Source organism: Lepidochelys olivacea (assembly GCF_965140295.1).
Source record: "Lepidochelys olivacea isolate rLepOli2 genome assembly, chromosome: 3".
Classification (NCBI taxonomy): domain Eukaryota; kingdom Metazoa; phylum Chordata; order Testudines; family Cheloniidae; genus Lepidochelys; species Lepidochelys olivacea.
This window is the reverse complement of record NC_140413.1, coordinates 107563617-107579361: the sequence shown is the minus strand read 5'-3', so window position 1 is coordinate 107579361 and position 15745 is coordinate 107563617.

Below are 15745 nucleotides of genomic sequence, written 5' to 3'. Positions count from 1 at the left end.
ATTAGCACCTTAGTACTCAGACTCACTCAAATCTGAGCCTGTGTGAATACTCTCAAATGGGAGGTGCTCTGTGGCCAGCCCAGGTCACGTGACTCAGCAACTCCGCCCCTTCCTACATGTTGTTTCTCCCCAGCCCTAGTCCAGGTGGTAGCGGCAGCAGCAGCAGAGGGAGCTGCATAGCTTCAGCTCTGACACCAGCGGTGCCTCCTCGCATTCCCCCCTATTCAAGCAATAACTTAGGGAGCCCTCTCCTTGCGTCAGAGGCTTTGTGAGGATGGGCCTGGGGAGTGACATTGGGGGGTGGAGCAAGGACCTCAAAATGCCCCATCCCCGACCTGGACTGAGCAGATATATGATGTATTCCGCCTTCCCCAGACTTTACTCCTGCCCCCAGCCCCAACACTCCTGGCTGGGTGTCTGAGCCAGTTGGTGCCTCCCTGATGCAGTGAAGGAGGGTCTCCTCTGATCCCCGCAGGGAGCGTATGCTGTGGCAGGTGGGGTGGGAGACAGAGACTGGCGCTCTGTGCTGGGGTCAGGCTAGGTGCCTGCATTGGTGCAATGGGGGGGAGGGGATTCATTGCCCGGCCATCATAAGTTGGGGATCACCCACATTTCAATTGCTAGCTATTCCAGTGATGCAAACACTTCAGTCTGAGGATCTTGAAATACCTTAATTAATTTAACCTCATAAATACCTTTGTGAGGTAGGTAAGTGTTACTATCCATATCTCATACTGGGGCATAGAGATGTTAAGTCACTTGCGAAGACCACACAGTAAGCCTACGATAGAGCTTAAAAAAGAACCAAGAGATCCTGTTTTCAGTCCTGAGCCTTATGCAAGGGGTTAGTTTTCTGCTTTTGTTTAGAAATATTAACAAAATTGGATAGCATCCAGTTATTGTGCTGCTCAAAGTCCATTTAACCATCCAAATTCACTAGAACTGGAGCATAAGTCAGGGAGGAAAGGAGAAAACTGCTGTCTTTGCTCTTGACTTTCCTTGATTCCATCCATTTAATCAGATTTGTGATAGTATTTGTATGGAGACTTTTTGCATTTACCTTTGAGAGAGAGAAAGAAATTGTTTCCCTTCAGACGTTGGTTCAGAGGTGTCACAGGATTGTGCCTTTATACAATTTAATGTATTCAGTGATAGCATAGGAGGAACTGCAGGACTGTAAAATACAAAAATAAAGTGACAGTTCTGATGCAAGGTAAAATGAGATTGTTCCTTTGGTACTGCCCTGGCTTCATCCAATGGGAAACTTCAGTCTTGAGCCTGCAAGCTTAAAAATAATCTAACACAAATTACTTCAAGAACAGGGCATTTTTATACTCAAAAAGGCTAAGCCACCTGGGGATGTAAGGAAGAGATACACTGTCCACATGGTGATATGTGGGGTGTTCAGAAGGTTTCTTGCCTCATAAAAAGTATATAATTTGCATTCAATTGTTTATTTCTTTTTCAGTATAATCCCATTGGACATCAAAAGCTTGGTCCAGTGCAGCTGCTGTTTGGCTATGCCTGTCCTGTAGAAAAAGTCATTTTCCTGCATGTCAACTGCTGCAATCATCTCATCATGGCAAATCTTTCCATGAGCTCTTCCTTCAACTTGGGGAACAGGCCAAATCTAGTGAATAGGCTGGATAGGGAAGCAGTTGAAAGCCACATCTGGTCGCTGTGGCCAGTGCAACCTCAGCACAGTCCCTGGAAAAATCATGGACCCGGTCCTCAAAGAATCCATTTTGAAGCACTTGGAGGAGAGGAAGGTGATCAGGAACAGTCAACATGGATTCACCAAGGGCAAGTCATGCCTGACCAACCTGATTGCCTTCTATGATGAGATAACTGGCTTTGTGGCTATGGGAAAAGTGGGGGACATAATATATCTTAACTTTAGCAAAGCTTTTGATACAGTCTCCCACAGTATACTTGCCAGCAAGTTAAAAATGTATGGATTGGATGAATGGACTATAAGGTGGATAGAAAGCCGGCTAGATCATCGGGCTCAATGGGTAGTGATCAATGGCTTGATGCCTAGCTGGCAGCCAGTATCAAGCAGAGTGCCCCAAGGATTGGTCCTGGGGCTGGTTTTGTTCAATATCTTAGTTAATGATCTGGATGATGGGGTAGACTGCACCCTCATCAAGCATGAGGATGACACAAAGCTGGGGGGAGAGGTAGATATGCTGGAGGGTAGGGATAGGGTACAGAGTAACCTAGACAAATTGGAGGATTGGGCCAAAAGAAATCTGATGAAGTTCAACAAGGACAAGTGCAGAGTCCTGCACTTAGGACAGAAGAATTCCATGCACTGCTAAAGGCTGGGGACCGACTGGCTAAGCAGCAGTTCTGCAGAAAAGGACCTAGGGGTTACAGTGGATGAGAAGCTGGACATGAGTCAACAATGTGCCTTCGTTGCCAAGAAGGCTAGTGGCATATTGGGCTGCATTAGTAGGAGCACTGCCAGCAGATCAAGGGAAGTGATTATTCCTCTCTCTTCGGCATTGGTGAGGCCACATCTGGAGTACTGCGTCCAGTTTTAGGTCCCTCACTACAGAAAGGATGTGGACGAATTGGAGAGAGTCCAGCGGAGGGCAACAAAATTGATTAGGGGGATGGAGCATGTGACTTATGAGGAGAGGCTGAGGGAACTGGGCTTATTTAGCCTGCAGAAGAGAAAAGTGAGGGGGGATTTGATAGCAGCCTTCAACTACCTGAAGGGGGGTTCCAAAGAGGATGGAACTCAGCTTTCTCAGTGGTGGCAGATGACAGAACAAGGAGAAATGGATTCAAGTTGCAGTGGTGGAGGTCTAGTTTGGATATTAGGTAAAACTATTTCACTAGGAGGGAGGTGAAGCACTGGAATGGGTTATCTAGGGAGGTGGTGGAATCTCCATCCTTGGAGGCTTTTAAGGCCTGGCTTGACAAAGCCCTGGCTGGGATAATTTACTTGGGGTTGGTCCTGCTTTGAGCAGGGGGTTGGACTAGACGACCTCCTGAGATCTCTTCCAACCCTGATATTCTATGATTCTATGACCCAGCCTTGATGCCTGCTGTCTCAGCTATGTGCCTGACTGGTGATGACCTGTCATTCATCACCATCTTGTGGACTACATTAACTTTCTCTGGTGTAGTGTCTCTGGGGTGTATCTGATCTTAGATCATCCTCTGTGCTGTTTCTCCCTTGCTTAAATTCAACAGCTCAGTTTTTCACTGTGGTATATGAAAGGGCATCATCCACCAGTGTTGACACCATGTCCTCATGGATTTCCTTTGGGGACAAGCCTTTCTTATGGAGGTACTTGATCACTGCTCCGATTTCATTCTTAATTTTTCAAATCTTTGGTGACTGACTCACCTCAACATGTCCTCATACAAGTTCTGCACTAATGAAAAAAATGGCTTCTAACAAAGAAACATGCTGAAGTATTAGTATTTGGATCTGTGAAATCTGTTGGGCCCTAGCATATCATTAAATGGGTCAGGCTCCACACTTTCTGAAGGACCCTCATATATGGCTATATTATACCTATATAGTGCAGGGACAGGCTTAATGTTTTCAGAGTCACTGGTGGAGAGTGTGCTTTCCCAAGCTAGTTACCACATATCTGTGTAACAAGTATAGCTTTGATACTCACAGTGCTATCTCCCAACAACCAGCTGGTGCACAGAGGTCAAACTGTATCCAGTCTTCCACCTTGTCCAGACGCTCCCTCTCTTTGGGGTGTTCAGTACTACTGGAAGTAAAGTATCCTCTCAACTCACTCTCCAGAAGTGCAGGCCACTAAATAGTGGTTACCTCCAACAAAGGTCCATTGGGGTAAGCGGATCCCTGAATCCTCCCGCCGAGCACACAGGGCAGGCAGCCATAATTTGTCCTTCATCTGTAGATGGTCATGCCTGAAAAGGGAGTTAAAACTGGATACCTGAGAGCAAAGATGGGAAAGCTTTCAAATGTCACTTATTTGGAATAAATAATTGATGTTTGCCTTTCTTAAATGTATTATGGGCTCATAATGCAACATAATTAATAGTGCAAGTCATATGAAACCTGCACAGCTTCAGGTACAATACCAGAGCACAAGGTACAGTTCAATGCATGCATTAAGGAAAGTCTAAGCACAACGGCTTCCACATCACATACATGAGGGTTGTTTAACTGTCAGGAAAGTAGCAGGAAAAAATGCCACAGGCTAATGGGCTGAGAGACTTAATGTCAGTTAATAACAGCTCAGGCAGATTATATGTGACTATGTCCCAAGAGAATTACAGGAGAGGATAAAAAAATATTCCAGGCTGCTACTGACATAGTTAATTTCTCAGCATATTTGTATTAATGCTCTGGGTGGCTATTGTATGTCTAATTATTTTCAGGGTGTTCAGAGCCATTGTGTAGGCATTCTTTTTTTAATGGCGTATCTAAATAATATAAACTATTTTACAAATTCAGAATTCACTTGCCAAGAATATTCTCTAGTAACCAAGTCAGGCCTGATTCATGAATGCACATGAACATGTGCTTAAGACCTTTTCTCATCAGGACAATACTTTAGCACTGACTTATCTTTAAGCATATGCTTAAATCCTATTGAGTCAAAGGGACTTATACACCTGTTTAAATGTTGTCCTGGATGGAGATGCTTTCCTGAATAGGCAGTTTAAATCTGAGTAGATAATATCTAGTGTACCCAAGGATGATTGAAGCTAGTTCTAACCATCTTTCATAAATGGGTCTGGTAATACAGGTAGGTTTCAGAGGCAACCTTTTGACGTTATTTTATTCTTATTCAGTCTCTTTTGAGATTTCCTGAAGAAGAGGAAGGAAGAAAATTCATGAAAGGCACTAAGCAAAGTCTTTGATGTTCTGGGTGCTGTTTACGCATATACTGAGGCACATGGTCCTAACATCATCTAACCTTTCATTTCCTGCTGATGGCTTGTCTATATGAACACTTAGTTCATGGCAATCTGGGGTGTAAATCCACTCCACACGAGCCTGCTGCACACTAAGGATGGGAGGTGTGATTCCTAACTTGAGTAAACAGTAAACCAAGGGTCTGTTGGCATTACAATAACGCATGGTTCAGATGAGTATTTGCCTCTAGTGGCCTGCAGAACCACAACCTGCCACCTTAGGCATATGACAGGATGTTTTGTGTGTGACTCTGTTGCACATAAAACACTGACTCACCAATTCCACTTGTCTGTATGTTCTTATCATGTGTACACTAAGGGTATGTCTACACAATGAAATTAAGTCGAATTTATAGAAGTTGGTTTTTTAGAAATTGATTTTATGTAGTCGATTGTGTCCTCCCCCCCACCCCACAAAATGCTCTAAATGCATTAAGTGCATTAACTCGGTGGAGTGCTTCCACAGTACCGAGGCTAGCGTCGACTTCCGGAGCAATGCACTGTGGGTAGCTATCCCACAGTTCCCGCAGTCTCCGCTGCCCATTGGAATTCTGGGTTGAGATCCCAATGTCTGATGGGGTTAAAACATTGTCGCGGGTGGTTCTGGGTACATATCGTCAGGCCCCCGTTCCCTCCCTCCCTCCGTGAAAGCAAGGGCAGACAATCGTTTCGCGCCTTTTTTCCTGAGTTATCTGTGCAGACGCCATACCACGGCAAGCATGGAGCCCACTCAGCTCACTGTCACCATACATCTCCTGGGTGCTGGCAGATGCAGTACTGCATTGCTACACAGCAGCAGCCGATTGCCTTGTGGCAGCGGACGGTGCAATAGGCCTGATAACCATCGTCATCATGTCCGAGGTGCTCCTGGCCGCCTCGGTAAGGTCTGTCAGGAGCGCGTGGGCAGACATGGGCACAGGGACTAAAATAGGAGTGACTCGACCAGGTCATTCTCTTTAGTCCTGCTGGCAGCCCTATTGTACCGTCTTCTGGCGAGCAGGCAGAAGATGAGGATGGCTAGCAGTCCTACTGCACTGTCTGCTGCCAGCCAAAGATGTAAAAGATAGATGGAGTGGATCAAAACAAGAAATATACCAGATTTGTTTTGTATTCATTTGCTCCACCCTCCCTCCCTCCGTGAAATAAACGGCCAACAATCATTTCGGTGAGGTCTGTCAGGGGCACCTTGAAAAGTTTAATGGAGATTCAGTCCTGCCTGAAATACCAGGGGAAGGGATAGCTCAGTGGGTTGAGAATTGGCCTGCTAAACCCAGGGTTTCAAGTTCAATCCTTGAGGGGGCCATTCTTTCTGACAGTTGTTTTTGTTTCTCCTTGATGTAAAGCTTCCCTCTTTGTTGATTTTAATTCCCCGTAAGCCAACCCTGTAAGCCATGTCGTCAGTCGCCCCTCCCTCCATCAGAGCAACGACAGACAATCGTTCCACGCCTTTTTTCTGTGCAGATGCCATATCACGGCAAGAATGGGGCGCGCTCCGATCACTTTGGCAATTAGGAGCACATTAAACATCACAAAAAGTAAAGGAGGACTTGTGGCATCTTAGAGACTAACAAATTTATTTGAGCATAAGCTTTCGTGAGCTACAGCTCACTTCATAAAGCTTATGCTCAAATAAATTTGTTAGTGTCTAAGGTGCCACAAGTCCTCCTTTTCTTATTGTGGATAGAGACTAACATGGCTGCTACTCTGAAACCTGTCATTAAACACCACGCACATTATCCAGCAGTATATGCAGCACCAGAACCTGGCAAAGTGAAACTGGATGAGTAGGCGACATCAGTGCAGTAACGAGAGTGATGAGGACATGGACACAGACTTCTCTCAAAGCCCGGGCCCTGGCAATGTGGGCATCATGGTGCTAATGGGGCATGTTCATGCAGTGGAATGCCAATTCTGGGCCTGGGAAACAAGCACAGACTGGTGGGACCAAATCGTGTTGCAGGTCTGGGATCATTCCAAATGGCTGCGAAACTTTCACATGCATAAGGGCACTTTTATGGAACTTTGTGACTTGCTTTCCCCTGCCCTGAGACACAAGAATACCAAGATGAGAACAGCCCGCACAGTTGAGAAGTGAGTGGCGATAGCCCTGTGGAAGCTTGCAACGCCAAACAGCTACCAGTCAGTTGGGAATCAATTTGGAGTGGGCAAATCTACTGTGGGGGCTGCTGTGATCCAAGTAGCCAGCGCAATCAAAGATCTGCTGATATGAAGGGTAGCGAGTTGCAGGGGGGGAGGTTTAGGTTGGATATTAGGAAAAACTTTTTCACTAGGAGGGTGGTGAAACACTGGAATGCGTTACCTAGGGAGGTGGTGGAATCTCCTTCCTTAGAAGTTTTTAAGGTCAGGCTTGACAAAGCCCTGACTGGGATGATTTAATTGGGTATAGGTCCTGCTTTTGAGCAGGGGGTTGGACTAGATGACCTCCTGAGGTCCCTTCCAACCCTGATATTCTATGATTCTATGACCCTGGGAAATGTGCAGGTCATAGTGGACGGCTTTGCTGCAATGGGATTCCCCAACTGTGGTGGGGCCATAGACGGAACCCATATCCCTATCTTGGCAACAGAGCACCAAGCTGGTGAGTACATAAACTGCAAGGGGTACTTTTCAATAGTGCAGCAAGCAATGGTGAATCTCAAGGGATGTTTCACCAACATCAACGTGGGATGGCCGGGAAAGCAACATGACACTCGCATCTTCAGGAGCTTTGGTCTGTTTCAAAAGCCGCAGGAAGGGGCGGTGGAGGAGGGAAGCACCGGGAGGGGTGGTGGAGGAGGGAAGGACAAGGCCACACAGCACTTTAAAAGTTTACAACTTATTGAATGCCAGCCTTCTGCTGCTTGGGCAATCCTCTGGGGTGGAGTGGCTGGGTGGCCAGAGGCCCCCCCACTGCGTTCATGGGCATCTGGGTGAGGAGGCTATGGACCTTGGGGAGGAGGGCGGTTGGTTACACAGGGGCTGTAGAGGCGGTCTGTGCTCCTGCTGCCTTTACTGCAGCTCAACCATACGCTGGAGCATATTAGTTTGATCCTCCAGCAGCCTCAGCATTGAATCCTGCCTCCTCTCATCATGCTGCCACCACCTATCAGCTTCAGCCCTCTCTTCAGCCCGCCACTTACTCTCTTCAGCCCGCCACCTCTCCTCCCGGTCATTTTGTGCTTTCCTGCACTCTGACATTCTCTGCCTCCACGCATTCATCTGTGCTCTGTCAGTGTGGGAGGACAGCATGAGCTCAGAGAACATTTCATTGCAAGCGCGGTTTTTTTGCCTTCTAATCTTTGCTATCTTCTGGGAAGGAGAAGATCCTGTGATCCTTGAAACACATGCAGCTGGTGGAGAAAAAAAAAAGGAGGGACAGTGGTATTTAAAAAGACACATTTTATAGAACAATGGGTACACTCTTTCACGGTAAACCTTGCTGTTAACATTACATACATAGCACATGTGCTTTCGTTACAAGGTCGCATTTTGCTTCCCCCTACCGCATGGCTAACCCCTCCCCCCGGCTAACAGCGGGGAACATTTCTGTTTGCCACAGGCAAACAGCCCAGCATGGATTGTTCCCTTAAGAAAAGCACCCAATTTCAACCACGGGACCATGAATGATATCACTCTCCTGAGGATAACACAGAGAGATAAAGAATGGATGTTGTTTGAATGCCAGCAAACATACACTGCAATGCTTTGTTCTGTAATGATTCCCAACTACGTGCTACTGGCCTGGTGTGGTAAAGTGTCCTACCATGGTGGACGGAATAAGACTGCCCTCCAGTATATGTACTGGCCGCGAATGCCAGGGCAAATTAATCATTAAACACGCTTGCTTTTAAACCATGTATACTATTTTAAAAGGTACACTCACCAGAGGTCCCTTCTCTGCCTGGCGGGTCCGGGAGGCAGTCTTGGGTGGGTTCGGAGGGTACTGGCTCCAGGTCCAGGATGAGAAACAGTTCCTGTCTGTTGGGAAAACTGGTTTCTCTACTTGCTTGCTGTGAGCTATCTACAACCTCGTCATCATCATCTTTCTTGTCCCCAAAACCTGCTTCCGTGTTGCCTCCACCTCCATTGAAGGAGTCAAACAGCATGGTTGGGGTAGTGGTGGCTGAACCCCCTAAAATGGCATGCAGCTCATCATAGAAGTGGCATGTTTGGGGCTCTGACCTGGAGCGGCCATTTGCCTCTCTGGTTTTTCTGGTAAGCTTGCCTCAGCTCCTTAAGTTTCACGTGGCACTGGTTCAGGTCCCTGTTATGGCCTCTGTCCTTCATGTCCTGGGAGATTTTGACAAAGCTTTTGGCATTTTGAAAACTGGAATGGAGTTCTGATAGCACGGATTCCTCTCCCCATACAGCGATCAGATCCCGTACCTCCCGTTCAGTCCATGCTGGAGCTCTTTTGCAATTCTGGGACTCCATCATGGTCACCTCTGCTGATGAGCGCTGCACGGTCACCTCTGCTGATGAGCTCTGCACTCACCTGCAGCTTGCCACACTTGCCAAACAGGAAATGAAATTCAAAAGTTTGTGGGCCTTTTCCTGTCTATGTGGCCCAGGGCATCTGTGTTGAGAGTGCTGTCCAGAGGGGTCACAATGGAGCACTCTGGGATAGCTCCCGGAGGCCAGTACCGTCGAATTGCATCCACACTACCCCAAATTCGACCCTGCAAGGCCAATTTCAGCACTAATCCCCTTGTCAGGGTGGATTAAAGAAATCGATTTTAAGAGCCCTTTAAGTCGAAAAAAAGGCTTCGTCGTGTGGACGGGTGAAGGGTTACATCGATTTAACGCTGCTAAATTTGATCTCAACTCCTAGTGTAGACCAGGGCTTAGACCGTTGGCTTGCAACCCTGGGAACCTCACAGTCATTTTCTTTGGAACGTTCACCCAGCCTTTCATACCTCTCTGTGACATTGGAATAATGTTTGTTGTTATCAGTTTCACCTGCTGGTTTATTGGTGCTATGGGAAGCCTCATTCATCTCACAGTCAGGAGATCATATTTGTTGTCAGTTGTGCCTGCTTCTCTTTGAAGCACTTTACAAACTTAAAGTTATTTCCCTTATGTAGAAAACCAGCATAAGGTCTACACATCACATCACTTAAGCCTTGTTCTGAAGGCACAAGTATTGCATCGGCCCTGTGCTTGTCCTCTGCATAAAGATAAAATCTACTCCCTGGGAAGTAGAGGTTATTATCCTCATTATAGAGGTGAGGAACCTGAGGAAGAAAATGACTTGCCCAAAGCCTCAAAGCATCAGCACCATATTCCAGATTAGATGTCAAGAATAGCTGACTTCAGTGGGAGTCAGCATCATAGCTTGAATTAGTATTCAGGAACTTCTGACTCCTATTGTTAAACTCTGATCAGTAGACCACACCTCTCCTTTTTAAACATTTGGTCACTAGCACTGAATTATTTGATACAAGCAAGAGGTTTAGAGGAGAGAATTAAACTGAGGATGGTCATGAATAGTTATTTGCAAAATACCTACATGCACATTAAAAACCAAGCTACATCTGGTTTGTGCATTATGAAAGACATCTCAGCCATATCAAATATGAACCATGTTACTTTCAAGGTAGGATTGACAATTAACATTAAAAGCTTTAACATATGTGCACCAAGACAACTGCTTAAGCTAGCATTTCCCCAAATAACCATGAAAAATGACACCCTCTCAGAATGGCTCAAGCCCCAGAACCATATAAATGCAAGAAAACAGCTTAATAAGAGACAGCCAGCAACTTCTACTTCTTAGGGTATGTCTACACTATGAAATTAAGTCGAATTTATAGAAGTCGGGTTTTTAGAAATCGGTTTTATATATTCGAGTGTGTGTGTCCCCACAGAAAATGCTCTAAGTGCATTAAGTGCATTAACTCGGCGGAGTGCTTCCACAGTACCGAGGCAAGGGTCCACTTCCGGAGTGTTGCACTGTGGGTAGCTATCCCACAGTTCCCGCAGTCTCTGCTGCCCATTGGAATTCTGGGTTGAGATCCCAATGCCTGATGGGGCTAAAACATTGTCATGGGTGGTTCTGGGTAAATATCCTCAGGCCTCCGTTCCCTCCCTCCCTCCGTGAAAGCAGCAACAGACAATCGTTTTGCGCCTTTTTTCTTGAATTACCTGTGCAGACACCATACCATGGCAAGCATGGAGCCCGCTCAGGTAACCGTATGTCTCCTGGGTGCTGGCAGATGTGGTACTGAATTGCTACACAGCAGCATCAACCCATTGCCTTGTGGCAGCAGACGGTACAGTAGGACTGGTAGCCGTCATCGTCATGTCTGAGGTGCTCCTGGCCACGTCGGCCAGGAGCGCCTGGGCAGACATGGGCGCAGGGACTAAATTTGGAGTGACTTGACCAGGTCATTCTCTTTAGTCCTGCAGTCAGTCCTATTGAACCATCTTATGGTGAGCAGGCAGGCGATATGGATTGCTAGCAGTCCTACTGTACCATCTTCTGCCAGGCAGGCAAGAGATGAGGATGGCTAGCAGTCCTATTGCACCATCTTCTGCTGAGCAGCCATGAGATGTGGATGGCTTGCAGTCCTTCTGCACCGTCTGCTGCCAGCCAGAGATGTAAAAGATAGATGGAGTGGATCAAAACAAGAAATAGACCAGATTTGTTTTGTACTCATTTGCTCCGCCCCCATCTAGGGGACTCATTCCTCTAGGTCACACTGCAGTCACTCACAGAGAAGGTGCAGCGACATAAATCTAGCCATGTATCAATCAGAGGCCAGACCAACCTGCTTCTTCCAATAAGAACAATTACTTAGGTGCACCATTTCTTATTGGTACCCTCCGTGAAGTCCTGCCTGAAATACTCATTGATGTAAAACCACCCCCTTTGTTGATTTTAATTCCCTGTAAGCCAACCCTGTAAGCCATGTCGTCAGTCGCCCCTCCCTCCGTCAGAGCAATGGCAGACAATTGTTCTGTGTCTTTTTTCTGTGCGGACGCCATACCAAGGCAAGCATGGAGGCCACTCAGCTCACTTTGGCAATTAGGAGCACATTAAACACCACACGCATTATCCAGCAGTATATGCAGCACCAGAACCTGGCAGAGAGATACCGGGCAAGGAGGCGACGTCAGCGCGGTCACGTGAGTGATCAGGATATGGACATAGATTTCTCTCAAAGCATGGGCCCTGCCAATGCATGCATCATGGTGCTAATGGGGCAGGTTCATGCTGTGGAACGCCAATTCTGAGCTCGGGAAACAAGCACAGACTGGTGGGACCGCATAGTGTTGCAGGTCTGGGACGATTCCCAGCGGCTGCGAAAATTTTGCATGCGTAAGGGCACTTTCATGGAACTTTGTGACTTGCTTTCCCCTGCCCTGAAGCACATCAATACCAAGATGAGAGCAGCCCTCACAGTTGAGAAGCGAGTGGCGATAGTCCTGTGGAAGCTTGCAATGCCAGACAGCTACCGGTCAGTTGGGAATCAATTTGGAGTGGGCAAATCTATTGTGCGGGCTGCTGTGATGCAAGTAGCCCACGCAATCAAAGATCTGCTGATATCAAGGGTAGTGATCCTGGGAAATGTGCAGGTCATAGTGGATGGCTTTGCTGCAATGGGATTCCCTAACTGTGGTGGGGCCATAGACGGAACCCATATCCCTATCTTGGCACCGGAGCACCAAGCCGCTGAGTACATAAACCTCAAGGGGTACTTTTCAATAGTGCTGCAAGCTCTGGTGGATCACAAGGGACGTTTCACCAACATCAGTATGGGATGGCCAGGAAAGGTACATGACGCTTGCATCTTCAGGAATGCTGGTCTGTTTCAAAAGCTGCAGGAAGGGACTTTATTCCCAGACCAGAAAATAACTGTTGGGGATGCTGAAATGCCTATAGTTATCCTTGGGGACCCAGCCTACCCCTTAATGCCATGGCTCATGAAGCCGTACACAGGCAGCCTGGACAGTAGTCAGGAGCTGTTCAACTACAAGCTGAGCAAGTGCAGAATGGTGGTAGAATGTACATTTGGACGTTTAAAGGCGCGCTGGCGCAGTTTACTGACTCACTTAGACCTCAGAGAAACCAATATTCCCACTGTTATTACTGCTTGCTGTGCGCTCCAAATTTCTGTGAGAGTAAGGGGGAGTCGTTTATGGCTGGGTGGGAGATTAAGGCAAATCGCCTGGCCGCTGGTTTCACGCAGCCAGACACCAGGGCGGTTAGAAGAGCACAGGAGGGCGCAGTACGCATCAGAGAAGCTTTGAAAACCAGTTTCATGACTGGCCAGGCTATGGTGTGAAAGTTCTGTTTGTTTCTCCTTGATGAAACCCCCTGCCCCTTGGTTCACTCTACTTCCCTATAAGCTAACCACCCTCCCCTCCTCCCTTCGATCACCACTTGCAGAGGCAATAAAGTATTGTTGCTTCACATTCATGCATTCTTTATTCATTCTTCACACAAATAGGGGGATGACTACCAAGGTAGCCCAGGAGGGGTGGTGGAGGAGGGAAGGAAAATGCCACACAGCACTTTAAAAGTTTACAACTTTAAAATTTATTGAATGCCAGCCTTCTGTTTTTTGGGCAATCCTCTGTGGTGGAGTGGCTGGTTCACTGGAGGCCCCCCCACCACGTTCTTGGGTGTCTGGGTGTGGAGGCTATGGAACTTGGGGAGGAGGGCGGTTGGTTACACAGGGGCTGTAGTGGCAGTCTGTGCTCCAGCTGCCTTTGCTGCAGCTCAACCATACACTGGAGCATACTGATGTGATCCTCCAGCAGCCTCAGCATTGAATCCTGCCTCCTCTCATCCCGCTGCCGCCACATTTGAGCTTCAGCCCTGTCTTCAGCCAGCCACTTACTCTCTTCAGCCCGCCACTTACTCTCTTCAGCCCACCACCTCTCCTCCCGGTCATTTTGTGTTTTCCTGCACTCTGACATTCTCTGCCTCCACGCATTCGTCTGTGCTCTGTCAGTGTGGGAGGACAGCATGAGCTCAGAGAACATTTCATCACGAGTGCGTTTCTTTTATTTTCTAATCTTCGCTAGCCTCTGGGAAGGAGAAGATCCTGTGATCATTGAAACACATGCAGCTGGTGGAGAAAAAAAAGGGGACAGCGGAATTTAAAAAAACACATTTTATAAAACAGTGGCTACACTCTTTCAGGGTAAACCTTGCTGTTAACATTACATACATAGCACATGTGCTTTCGTTACAAGGTCGCATTTTGCCTCCCCCACTGTGTGGGTACCCCCTCAACCCTCCCCCCTCCCCGTGGCTAACAGTGGGCAACATTTCTGTTCAGCCACAGGCAAACAGCCCAGCAGGAACGGGCACCTCTGAGTGTCCCCTGAAGAAAAGCACCCTATTTCAACCAGGTGACCATGAATGATATCTCACTCTCCTGAGGATAACACAGAGAGATAAAGAACGGATGTTGTTTGAACGCTAGCAAATATACACTGCAATGCTTTGTTGTACAATGATTCCCGAGTACGTGTTACTGGCCTGGAGTGGTAAAGTGTCCTACCATGGAGGATGCAATAAGGCTGCCCTCCCCAGAAACCTTTTACAAAGGCTTTGGGAGTACATCCAGGAGAGCCACGAATGCCAGGGCAAATTAATCCTTTCGCATGCTTGCTTTTAAACCATGTATAGTATTTTAAAAGGTACACTCACCAGAGGTCCCTTCTCCACCTGCCAGGTCCAGGAGGCAGCGTTGGGTGGGTTCGGGGGATACTGGCTCCAGGTCCAGGGTGAGAAACTGTTCCTGGCTGTCAGGAAAACCGGTTTCTCCGCTTGCTTGCTGTGAGCTATCTACAACCTCCTCCTCATCATCATCATCATCTTCTTCGTCCCCAAAACCTGCTTCCGTGTTGCCTCCATCTCCATTGAAGGAGTCAAACAACACGGTTGGGGTAGTGGTGGCTGAACCCACTAAAATGGCATGCAGCTCATCATAGAAGCGGCATGTTTGGGGCTCTGACCCGGAGCAGCCGTTCACCTCTCTGGTTTTCTGGTAGGCTTGTCTCAGCTCCTTAAGTTTCATGTGGCACTGCTTCAGGTTCCTGTTATGGCCTCTGTCCTTCATGTCCTGGGAGATTTTGACAAATGTTTTGGCATTTCAAAAACTGGAACCGAGTTCTGATAGCACAGATTCCTCTCCTCATACAGCGATCAGATTTCGTACCTCCTGTTTGGTCCATGCTGGAGCTCTTTTGCAATTCTGGGACTCCATCATGGTCACCTCTGCTGATGAGCGCTGCATGGTCACCTAAAGCTGGCCACGCTGGCCAAACAGGAAATGAGATTCAAAAGTTCGCGGTTCTTTTCCTGTGTACCTGGCCAGTGCATCTGAGTTGACAGTGCTGTCCAGAGCGGTCACAATGGAGCACTCTGGGATAGCTCCCGGAGGCCAATACCATCGAATTGTGTCCACAGTACCCCAAATTCGACCTGGCAAGGCCGATTTAAGCGCTAATCCACTTCTCAGGGGTGGAGTTAAGGAAATCGATTTTAAGAGCCCTTTAAGTCGAAATAAAGGGCTTCATCATGTGGACGGGTGCAGGTTTACATCGATTTAAGGCTGCTAAATTCGACCTAAAGTCCTAGTGTAGACCAGGGCTTAGAGGCATTTTGATGTATGTTTGTCCAGAGTGATAAGCACCATAAAAATGTCTATCTTTAAAATAATAGATACATTTCCTGACTCAGTGTACATTATTAATCCATGTAGTCTCACCTTCTGCTCTTTCTGATTTAGGTGGCCTTCTCAAAGAATCCAGTTATTCTCATAATAGTGTGTGTACAGGCGCATATGGGAGATGGATGAAGGCCTGCCAT